The sequence below is a fragment of the Dipodomys merriami genome, unplaced genomic scaffold (genome assembly GCF_024711535.1).
Source record: "Dipodomys merriami isolate MVZ:Mamm:240054 unplaced genomic scaffold, mDipMer1.0.p SCAF_7, whole genome shotgun sequence".
In the NCBI taxonomy this organism is placed as follows: Eukaryota; Metazoa; Chordata; class Mammalia; order Rodentia; family Heteromyidae; genus Dipodomys; species Dipodomys merriami.
In genome coordinates, this window is record NW_027206290.1 from 13,620,325 (window position 1) to 13,632,864 (window position 12,540).

The window sequence follows — 12,540 nt, forward strand, 5'->3', positions numbered from 1 at the left end:
TGCTTTCTGGCTCTTCTAGTCAAACTACTACCATCACATATCCAGTCCAGATTATGTGGCCACATTGCCTTAAATCATCCTCGAATCAGGTGTAAAAAGATTAATTCCTCCCTCTATTGATCTTTATTTGTATCCCAACCACCACCAATATCTTGCTTTCTCCATTCTCAGTGCTAGAAGAGTCCCTGTCTGTTTCAATGGGCACTTCTTACTGAGTGCTGTGCTTTGAACATTATACCCTTTCAAAATGTATGTGAAATTTGGAGGGGTATTAGGCGGTATGCCTTTAGGCAGTAATCAGGTCTTGAGGGTTCCTGCCTTGTGAAGGCATAGAGATTCTTATGAAAAAGATTTCAGACTGTGCCATGCCTTTTGTACCTTTCTGTCTTTTACACTGTATGAGAGCACAGCATTCAGCCCCTCCAGAGGACACAGTGACAAGGCACCCCCTTGGAAGCACTTTGACTATGGACAGCCACAAGATGCCACCCTCCAACCTTGACTAGGGACAATGAGTTAAAAATCGATGGATATAGTCAAGGAGCTCTAAGAAGCAAATACAACCATTTTCCATGTATCCCTTTCACATTTTTAAGTGCTGAAAGATAAGAAAGTATCAAAAGAAACTCTATCAAAGAAAAGCCAATCTGAGGGGTGAAGTGATTTCAGTTTTCTACGTGAGGAATGTATGGGTTTAAAAAAACCCAGAAAATTAGTAATTGGGGTTAAGAGATAAAGCAATCCTCTGCTTTATCAATAAAATATCTGTAGTTCAACACAGCAGGGTTCCTTTTAGAGCTTTCTGCCAAAAAAATTACAATAGACTTCAAAATGCACAGCTGCATGCTTGGTAAACAAATGGCATCACTCAAACAACTCTTCTAACAATGACACATTGACACCACTGATTGTGTGACAACTAAGAGGGTTTTAGAGACGTGACTCATTCCCTGAACACAGTCACTTTTGTCTCCTTTTCCCAAGCTGTGTACATTCTCTCCAAAGCTAGAGCTAGATAGGTAGGGCATTCTAGGCCTCAAAGAACCATTTGATCAACCACATCTGAAAATCTGGTAGCAGCCAAGTATGATACTATGTGAGAATACACATAAGTATTTGTTCATTCTGGTAACAGAATTAATGTGGACCTTGAGCAACTTGCTCCACTTATCTTTCAAATTAGTCTTTAAGTTAGCCTGCTTAGTATTTGTTCCATGCTCTGTGGAGTGTCTTAACTTTAGAATGTATCCTGGTGTGACATGAAAACATTTGGATTCATAACAAAGCACACTTTGAAGGTATTTTCCCTTAACATTGCATCTATGACCTAGGCTAATTAAGAAATGACAAAAAGCACATTCGATGAATTGAAGAAAATTCAAAGCAAGTAAGATAAAGTAACAGAGGACAACATGATTTCTCAACAAATATATCAAATTATATATTCATTTACCACCTCCTGACCCTTAAAAAAAATCTACACAAAGTTCTCAAAACTATGTAGTCACAAAAGGTAAAAGAGTGGCGCTATGAACTCCTACCTATGATTCACAACACAGACTCTCATCTTGAGCTCTGGGGTTGGAATTTAGTGTCATTCAGAGCCAGCCTCCCTAGAGTTCAATTACCTAAATGACAGTGTGAAAGATGGAGACTAAGGGAAGTAGAGAAACTCTGAAGTATACCGTTCTCCACTTTTTTGCCAGAAAATGTCCCATCAATATCAAAATATTCAGCTTCTTTGCTAGTGAACAGATGACATCATTCAGTTGTCATTTGATGCTCACATTTATAGGTCTACATGTCTAAACCCTAGCCCTTCAATTTCCTTTGAAAATTGTGTATTACATTTAATTTTCCTAGCTTGGTAAAGGCTATTTCACAACCCAGCAAATTACCTAAGACATAGATAAGTTCTCCTTTAAAATCCTTGTTTGATTCTCATTTGATACACATCGTGTTGCCAATTTTAGGATGTATGTTTTACTATTGATCATTTATATACCATCTTTATCTTTTTATTTTTCTTTTGTTTTTAATATGTTTTTTATTGTAAAAATACTGTGGGGTTACAGTGACATGAGCAAGATAATGAGTACATTTCCTATCAAACATTGTTATCTCCTCCTTTGTTTTTCCCCTACCATCCCTTCCCTCCCACCTCCACAACTATGCTTTCCTCCCCCCCCCACCCCCCCCGCTCCCTGCCTAAATTGTAAAGTACGTTTTTCAACATAGTGTCTTGTAAATATCATTGATACAATGGGTCGACCTGTATCCCTATTAAAGCAGTTTGTTTTTTCCCTTCCCCTCCCCAAACTATAGAAGTGTAAATACAAGATGCAGGGCACTGACATCAAATACAGTGAAAAAATTATATTAAGTGAAGTAAGCCAGGCCCAAAGAAACATAGGTCCTATAGTTTCCTTTATTTGCAATAACTAGTATATGTCTGAGACAAGCAGAAAAGGTCAAATGCTATGTACATATGACCAGGTAAGATGATGTTAAGTGAAATGAATACCAAGATAGGGACACAAGTGGTTTTTCTTTCTTGCTATTGTTCCTAATGTATTTATAATGTACCATGTGATTTTTTTTTGTTTCCCCCATGGTATAACCCCTGTTATCTTTTGTTTTGAACTCAGAATGTCCTAGTGTTCTCATTCAACTTGCTTATTCACTTGACATTCTAACACTTGAGGATACTTCTAGCCCATTTTTTTTCCTGGCTATTTTGGAGATAGAGTCTCATGAACTTTTCTGTCAAGGCTGGCCTTTGAATCTCATCTATCATCTGGATTTCTGCCTGCTGAGCAGCTAAGAATACAAGTGTGAGCCACCTGTGCCCAGCTTATGAATTATAAATCTTAAATGTATTAACTTCATTAATATGTTTAATAGGAAAGAAGTCTCCATCGTCATCTATAGTAATAAGCTAATATATACTCAAGAGTTCTAACTACATACATTCACTGAAGGATTCTTATTAATAAAACAACTATTGGGTTTTATTAGGCATTGTGCCTAACTACAAGTCTACATAGAATTCTTCACAAGTATATGTGGTCTTATAACAAAGAAAAAGGAGCACTAAAGAGCCAAGGAAATAAAAAGAAAACTGTTTAGCAGAGCTGGGAAAAGGGAAAGAAAAGGGGGAAAAGGGAAAGAGAAGTAGACAATCGATAAACGCTCATTTATTTGTTGTGCTTCCTTCTAACTCAGAATGTATATGTGACTGCAGGAGCTGCTGCAATTTATGGTGAGGTTGGTTTTGCCCTGGAAATACTGTACCCACCTTGGGCTGCCTTCCTCAAGAGAAAATAAGCCTCCATCTTGTTTAGGTAACTATTACTTTAACTTTCTGCTTCCATCAGTTAACTTTCTCTTTACTGGACATGCTACTACAATAGGAATTACCAGCCAGGAGCTGGTAGCTCACACCAGTAATCCTAGCTACTCAGGAGGCTGAGGTTTGAGGATTACAGTTTAAAGCCAGGCCAGGCAGGAAAGTTTGTGAGACTCTTATTTTCAATTAACTACCAGAAAACAGATGTGGAACAGAGGCTTAAAGTAGTAGAGCACTAACCTTGAGGGAAAAACCTCAGGGACAGTGCTCAGGCCCTGAGTTCAAAGCCCACAGCCAAGAACAAAAAAAAAAAAAAATGAAATAGCAGACAAAATGCAAAGTCACTGGTACAATCATGTTGAATATTGATTTTTCCCACAGTTTCCATTTACCCATTTTCTGATGATAGTACTCTGTTTCATGGGCAAGAAACTGCTCCCTCATGCTCAAGCCATGTGTAGGGAGGAGAGAGACCCCTGGTCCACCTGTTCTTATGTGCACTCATTGCCTGAGTCTAAGAACCCAAGAGCTGATTAAAATGAGCAAGACAAAGTCATGTTAATTTTACATATATGTAGGGACTTTCACTGAAAAAAACAACGAAGTTTGACAACTTTCTCAGAGAAAGTTTGTGAAAGAATGGGCTGGGACACAAAGATATCTGGACTGAGGTAGTAAATTCTTGAGATGTCACTAAGAAACATACCAGGGGAGGGAGCACAAAGCTAGTGGAAGATAGGGGGAACTTCAAAGACTTTGTTGATTCTCGTTCACTTCATCCTGTCACCAGGGTCTAGTGACCTTTTCTACATAGGCTTCTCAAGGACAGACATTCCCACAAAGAAAACTTCACAGCTCACTGCATCTAGGGAAAACAGGCTCTTTCTGAAGTTACATTTGGGGTAACTGATATTTAAATAAACCAATATACCACTTGGCTCCAAGGAGGGGCAAATGACTTAAACCTCATACAATCATGAAATCCCAATTTCTTGAACATAAAGTTGGTTTACCAATGAACATCAATCCAGCTAAGGCCATTAGGAGGCCTGGGACTAATTTCTGTACTATAGAAGAAGGCAGGTTCTTTTACTAAGTTTGGACTTGATTCTGAGAGGATTTATACCTACAGCATCTTCCCTCTAAAGGAATATAGGTTTGCTGTTGTTTTTTTAAGTTTGTTTTCTCTTGTCTAAAATGCTACAACTCAAGGGAGGTAAGGAGGGTATCCTTATGATTTGTTTGTTTGTTTTTCTCCATGGCTCTGAGCTTTATAAGGATCTCAATTTCAATATTGCCCTACCTTAAATGTAGATCCTACAACATAGGTGTAAACTACTAAGCTACCATATCAGGATGATAGAGTTGGCCAGACTGTTTTTTTAATTTAAAAGTAGAAAATTTTGATTGTACTAACATATAGAATCAGCTAACTTTATCACAGTCTTCGAATCCCTCTATATTATATTAAACCCCAGCAAAATTAAACAGAGTCTAGGCATCATTCAAAAGAAATCCATTTGTAAAAAGGCAAAATTGTCATATCTAGCCTATATAACACTGTGCTTAGTTTATAGTTTATAGTTTTCCTTATAGTTTATACGGGGGAAGAATAATAAGCCTTTTATGTCTAGAACATTAGACTAAATGCAAAGTGAATTTACAAGGCAATCTTTGGCAAGATATAAAATACTAACAGCCTTTATCCAGTAGGCAGCCTGTTAAGAAAATAAATTAAGTTCAACTACATTTTAGTAAGTTAAGCTCATTTTAAAATAAGTCATTTCAGATTTTTAAAGACACTATCTGGGACTACAATCTGCTATAAAACCAGTCCTTTTATAGAAATGCAGTGAAAGAGAACTATTTTTATCTTTCATTCTAATAAACTTTAATGGAATGCAGAAAGAAGTGGTGCCTGAAGTTAACCAGTGCACAACAATATCTCCATAGATACTCTCAAATAGAAATTCATTTTCTCCATCACTCATCCATTCCTTCTCTTCACCATTACCTTCCTTTCCCATACAGTGTAAACTAACAGTACAAAAATGCATCGCCAATCTGTTTGAACATTTAGTTACCCCTTTATTATTTCATTATGTAACATGTTAAACATAGCTTTATCCTCAGCATCTTACTAAGTGCTCTAGCAAGAAAAAAATCTACCTCCTGCCTTCACTATATACATATAAATTCTTCTTTTAGAGAAGGCAATTTAAAAACCACCTGAGAATAAAAATTAATCCAAAAATCCATGGTATAATATCCTTGTCAACTATAAATAAGCTATAAATCTGCTCAAAAATGGCAGGTGAAGAAAAGGTCAAAAGCTCTGTACATATGACCAGATAAGATGACATTAAGCGAAATGAACACCAAGATAGGGTTTTTCTTTCTTGCTATTGTTCCTAACATATTTATAATGTACCATATGATATTTTTGTTTCTTTGTATGTTCCTCCCCCACGATATAACCCCTGTTTTCACAGTATTTGATGTCAGTGCCCTGCATCTTGTACATACACTTCTCTAGCTTGGGGAGGGGAAGGGAAAAAACAAAATGTTTAAATAGGGATACAGGTTGACCCATTGTAACAATGAGATGCTCAAGACACTATGTTGAAAAATGAACTTTACAATTTAGGCAAGGGGGGAGGAGAGGGGAAGTGCAGTTGTGGAGGTGGGAGGGAAGGGATGGTAGGGGAAAAAACAAAGGAGGAGGTTACAATGCTTGATAGGAAATGGACTCAATACCTTGCTTGTGTAACTGTAACCCCTCTCTACAGTATTTTTACAATAAAAAACATATTTTTTTAAAAAAGGCAGGTGATCCTAGCTATCTGACCATATCTAACCATTTCAGTGTTACTAATTAAGGGCTGGGCATGTGCCTTAAGTGGTACAGTGCCAACCTAGCAAGCGTGAGGCCGAGTTCACCTGCCAGTACCGCCAAAATAATAAACTTACAATCAGTGTTATAAATAAAATATCACACCAAACCAACTGAGTTATAGTTCTGCCTTGTGACATTTGGAATTAATATTTTTACTGTAGCTAGCATTTAAAATTCCACTATACAACTCCCACTAGAAAGAATGTGTACTCTTCTGAAAAATTTTAATCAATGTCCTGCAAAAATCCATCTATTTCTTTCTTGAAAAGGCTTGGATGACCATGCATTTTTGCTAGAACTTACATGGACGAATTTTAGAGAATTTTATTTATTTCCCCTCAGTCAATCCATTCAGTGGAGAAACGACTCATTAAGAATATAGATAATTTGAGTTTTATAATATACTTTGGTATGCAATTACAAATCATCTCCCTCTCTAGGTTGCTGTTTCCTGCTGTTTTATTATATATTTCACTTGAATATCTTATTTACAGCACTAAAATATAATGTTTATAAAGTTATTAAACATTATACATAGTCCCCATGGAACTGGCATTGTTTCTCTCATTGATAAGCCCTAGAGATTATTTAAGGAACTGAATATTTCAGTATCTTCTTTCTCCTTTCCTTTCCTCTTCTTTATTTATTTGGCTCTGAGGGTTGAATTCTGGGCTTCATGCAACTGCCATACAATACTTCCACTTCTTTTTTCTTTTGGTTTGCCTTTCCGATTGGTCTTCTAGTAACTTTGGCTTTGCCTTTGGCCTTTACCTCAATCCTCCTCCCTTTGCTACCCAGTATCTGGGAATACACTCATGTATCACCATGATGTGTTCTAGTTCAAGTTATTATAGTCTCTTGTTTTATTTTAAGTGGTTATATAAGTTACAACTTAACATGTCTGTTTATGAGTACAGTACATCCTGCTCAGAGTCACCCTTTCCATACGTCTCCCTTTCCCACCTATCCCTTACTCCACCAGTTTTATCAAGTTTCCCATTTCCTTTTCTATGTGTGTACACTAAGTATTAGGGCTGTATTCCTCCATCACTCCTTTTTGTCATTCACCCAGCCCTCTCTCCTTAAAACTCTTCCCCACATAAGACATGTGTCAGCTTCCTGGTTTTCATTTTGTTAAACTGTTAATTGTTCAAGGGTTGGTACTCTGGAGTTTTACTCATGCTTATGTCTTCCTCTAGTCAGCTTGATCCTGTACATGTGCACATCAAGCTGTGTCTTTACATGAAAGTTCTATTTTAGTTCTATGGTACACATGAGAAAAAATATCTCTCCTTTGTCTTTCTGTATCTGGTGATTTTTTCCCCAGATCCATCTATTTTTAATGAAAATGACATAACTTCATTCTTCTTTATGCATAAATAAAATTCCAACCTGTGTATGTATGGAGCACATTTAGATATTATATAAAATAATATAAATATTTAAATTACATATTTATACAAACTATACAAATATATAAACACACATACATATATATGTGTGTATATATATATATATATACTCTCTCTTCAGCAGACCTTATACATCTACACTGTATTCCTCAAGTGCATAAAAACTGTTACAACTTACACTTGCCACTTACTATTAAGTAGGTAATAGTAGACAAGAATGATAATTTCACTCAAGAATGATTTGAGGGGCTAGGAAGGTGGCTCAGTGGTAGAGCGCTTGCCTTGCATGCATGAGGCCCTGGGTTCGATTCCTCAGCACCACATAAAGCAGAAAAAAAAGCCAGAAGTGGCGCTGTGGCTCAAGTGGTAGAGCGCTAGCCTTGAGCTGAAGAGCTGAGGGACAGTGCCCAGGCCCAGAGTTCAGATCCTACAACCGACCCAAAAAAAAAAAAAAAAAGAATGATTTGACTCATTCAGTTCATTTGTTATCCCACATTAATTTCATTGTGATGACTAACATTATGTGTCAACTTGGTGGGCCACAGTATCCATAGACTTGCTAAACACCAGTGGAGATATTGTTGTGAAGGTACTTTGGAAATAAAAATAAACATTTAAAGTTGTCGACACTGAGTAAAGCAAATCAATCTCACGTGGGATGGCCTCATTCAGTCAACTGAAGGTTTTCCCCAGAAGGGAAATTCAGCCTTATTATCTTTAGTCGCAAGTTACAATATCAATTCTATGCTAGTCTCCCGTCAGTCTGCTTTGCAGATTTCATACCTTCAGCCTGCACATTCCTTAAAGCAGTCTTACTCCCCCACTACACACAGAGACAGATACTATCCGTTCTGCTTCTCTGGAGAAACCTAATAAATTCATTTTTCTGTAAGTTCAACTATATTCATAAGACTAAATATCTAATTCAGAACTTTATTTGGGCAAGAAGAATGGAGAGAAAAAGATTCATTACCTTAAATATATCCAACACCTAAAAAAGATGCAAGATTATTTTTTTAATTGTGAAAATACCATACAGAGGGGTTACAATTACATGAGCAAAGTAATGAGTACACTTCTTATCAAGCATGGTTTCCCCTTAATAACCCTTCCCATCTCCCCCCACCCCCCACCCTGCATCCCTGCCGCACCCCTCTCCCCACCCCACCCCCGCCACGCCAAAGTTGTAAAGTTCCTTTTTCGATATAACGTCTTCTACATCTCATTGTTGCAATGGGTCCACCTGTATCCCTATTTAAAGTTTGTTTTTTCCCCTTCCCCTCCACAAATTATACTGACATCAAATACAGTGAAAACGACGGTTATACCCTGGGGGAGGGACATACAAAGCAACAAAGAAATCATCTTATAAATATGTTAGAAACAACAGCAAGAAATAAAAAACATTGAAATGAACCCCAAGATAAATTGGGGTTCATTTCGCCTAACCTCAACTTGTCTGACTGTTTCTGCTTGTCTCAGACATATACTAGTTATTGCAAAAATAAGGAAAACCATGACACTGAAAACATTACAGGACAGAATAGGAGAAACACTAGGTCTCCTTGGCACAGGCCGAAATGTTCTTAATAGAGACCCAGAAACACAACAAATCAAAGAAAGGTTGGACAAATGGGATTGCATGAAATTGCAGAGCTTCTGCATGGCAAAGGACATAGCTAGCAAGATCAATAGAAAGCCCACAGATTGGGAGAAGATCTTCACTAGGCATACAATGGACAAGGGTCTCATATCTAAAATATACCTAGAACTCAAAAAATTAAATCCCCCAACGACAAATTCTCAAAGAAACAACTGCCCAATAAATAAGTGGGCTAAAGACTTACAGAGAAACCTCTCTGAAGAGGACAGAAGGATGGCCAATAGACACATGAAGAAATGCTCAACCTCCCTAGCCATAAAAGAATTGCAAATCAAAACAACATTGAGATACCACCTCACCCCAGTTAGAATGGCTATAATCAAGAACTCTAATAACAACAGATGCTGGAGGGGATGTGGACCGAAGGGAACCCTACTGTGTGTGTAAACTTGTTCAACCACTTTGGAAAGTAGTATGAAGGTTCCTCAAAAGACTCCACATAGAGCTCCCCTATGACCCATCAATCCCACTTTGGGGCATTTACCCAAATGATCACAAATAAGACCATACTAAAGCTACCAGCACAAATATGTTTATTGCAGCATTATTTACCACAGCTGAGATATGGAACCAACCCAGATTCCCCTCAGTAGACGAATGGATCAAGACAATGTGGTATATGCACACAACGGAATCCTATGCCTCCATCAAAATGAATGACATTGCCCCATTTGTTAGGAAAGATTATTTTTTTAAAGAAAGGAAGAAATGAATGTGGGCAAGTACATATAGAATAATCAATAAGATTCACCTCTAAAATAGAGGTAAATATCAGAGATTCTGCGTCATTACCACTACCAATTCTTTGGTTCTGACTACATGTCTTCGTTCTGTTTCTCACACCTCTAAAACGGTAATGTGTTTTATAGTAGCTACCAGCCAGAAGGAAGTCCTGCTATAGTTACCACTGTATATACACATCAAAATCATCATCAGCATTGGTGTCAGAAGCAAGACAGAAAAAATTTCATTCAATAACAAATCTCTACAGAAACGCTGCATCATCAAATCCAGGCTGGTCTTGAACTGGTGATAATGCTTCCGCCTCTCAAGTTTCTGGGGTTAAATACAGTCATACAACCACCCCATAGTTTGAGGAGTTGATCACTAAATTTCCATTTTCCAAGCAGCACTGCTTAAAAACTGAAAAGATCCAGAAGAATCTTCTTCCCAAAAAACCTAAAGAATGTCTTAACCAGGCCAGGCACCAATGGCTCATGCCTGTAATCCTAAAAAGCTGAGATTTTTAGGACTGGAGTTCAAAGCCAGCCAGGAAAGGAAAGTCAGTGAGAATCATATCTCCAGATAACTACTAAAAAGCCAGAAGTGGAGCTGTGGCTTCCAGCTTCAGCAAAAGAAAGCTCTGAGACACCTCCCAGGCCCTGAGTTCAAGCCCCAGAACAAGGACCAAAAAAAGTTATTAACCAATTATTTTATGTATATTTTCCTTTTTCTCATGTTTGAAAGTGATGAGATGTTTTAAAACCTACCTTTACAGGCTCTTCCAATATTTGTAAAATAAAATTATAGCATTAAGAAAGCATATTATATAGCAGAAATTGCAAGACTGGACTTTTTTTGACAAGTAAATAAGATAAAGGTGTGTCTTACATCTTAAATGTAATGAACCACAGCAGAATTAATGGCAATAACTGCTACCTTTTGATCCTTTATGCAATAATTAATGGCAATAACAGCTACCTTTTGATCCTTTATGCAGTGCCAGCAGTTGTCAAACTGGGGTGCATCAGAATCTTCTAAGAAGTAAGATTGCTTCAGCCTCTTTTCAAGGTCTCCCCTTCTCCAGGCAGTCCTGAGATTCTCATATACTCTGACCAGTGAAAGATTAGCTCAAGGGCAAAGGACTGGGCCTTCATAGGAAGTACAGCAACATACTGAAAGTGTAGGAGACAGATACAAGATCAGTCTCAAATCCAACTGTAATATGAACAATCAAAGCAGCAACTGCAAAGGAAACTGCTTCACAGTTCCTATTCTAAAAACAAAAAAAAAGTGGAACTTGGGTCCTTCTAACCCTAGAAATTCTGATCTGAGATGACAGGAGGGAAAATGTCAATCATGATCTATTTACATAGGTTTTCTGACGCTGGCCTCAAAATAAAGCTTTTGATACTTCAATAAAAATTAGACCCAGAGAATAAGTGCCTCAGCAATTCTACTCAAAACATAATGATAAAACTACACAACAAAATCATCCAAAATAACCAATTCAAGATTCTGGAAATTGACCAATAACATGCAAGAAGTGCAGCAGCTATTATTCAAGGAACACTGTTGAGCCTGGAAGAAGAAGTAAAAGTGTCATTTAATCAATCCCAGAGCCATTTCCATACACACCACCCTCTAGCTCCACTGGCACCATTGGTGCAGCAGTGTTCCCTCTCTGAGAGACTAGAAAACCAGGACTTTGCTAGTAGAAATAACTGACTTAATTTGGAACAAAGTTGGGAAAGCACCATGACCCATAGGCTTGTCAAACAGCACGCTCAGTGATAAATCATAGTGGAAGACTAATGGAAGGTTAAAATCATAGTAGAAATCTAACATCTTGCTTCCCACTTTGTTTCTAGTTAGGTGATATTATGAGAAGTTGAAATCTGGGCCCAAGAAGTTTTATTCCAAGTATTAAAAGAAAAGACACATTTTAGCTGACTCAAAGTCAACTACGATATCGGTCTAGAATATTACCATTCCCCCTGGCTCTGATAACACTGAAGCTAGACCACTGAGGTACTTTTCTTAAGTCACATGTTCCTCATTATTATCTGTCCATGGAGTTTTCATTTTCTGTTGTCTAGGAAAAATGAGCATCCTGACTCCATAATGCCAATCTATACAGCTAGAAGATGGAACTTGCCTTCACTGGAGGAGTAAGTTGTGATAAAGATATTAGAACAAGCAAGCTGCTAATAAGTCATGACTGTAATGCCACTCAGGAGGCTAAGGTCTGAGGGTGACATTTCGAAGCCAGCTTGGAAAAGAAAGTACATGAGACTCTCCCCTCCAATTAACTGCCAAAAAAGCCACAAGTTGAGCCGTGGCCCAAGTGGTAGAGCACTAGCCTTGAGCAAGAAAGGTCAGAGACAGTGCTTGGGCCCTGTGCACAAGCCCCAGGACCAGTATTTAAAAACATAAAAAGGATATTTAAAAGAACATTAAAACTATTTAGAAGTCTCCTTGATCTTTATGCTTATTTTCT

The 12,540-nt window shown here is 37.7% G+C and overlaps 1 protein-coding gene across 7 annotated transcripts in view; it reads right to left on the reverse strand.

Annotated features, from left to right (window-relative positions):
* The window catches only part of Ttll7 (tubulin tyrosine ligase like 7), a 129,181-nt gene that overhangs the window by 91,602 nt on the left and 25,039 nt on the right, over positions 1–12,540 (reverse strand). For 5 of the 7 annotated variants that reach the window (XM_070007431.1, XM_070007429.1, XM_070007430.1 and 2 more), the window contains one exon: positions 11,022–11,215. The exons of 1 other annotated variant lie outside the window; for it this stretch is intronic. The gene's annotated coding sequence lies outside the window, so the exon portion shown is untranslated. Of the gene's footprint in view, positions 1–10,979; positions 10,997–11,021; positions 11,216–12,540 lie in introns of those variants that run through there. One more of the 7 variants, XM_070007433.1, reaches the window with a different exon arrangement.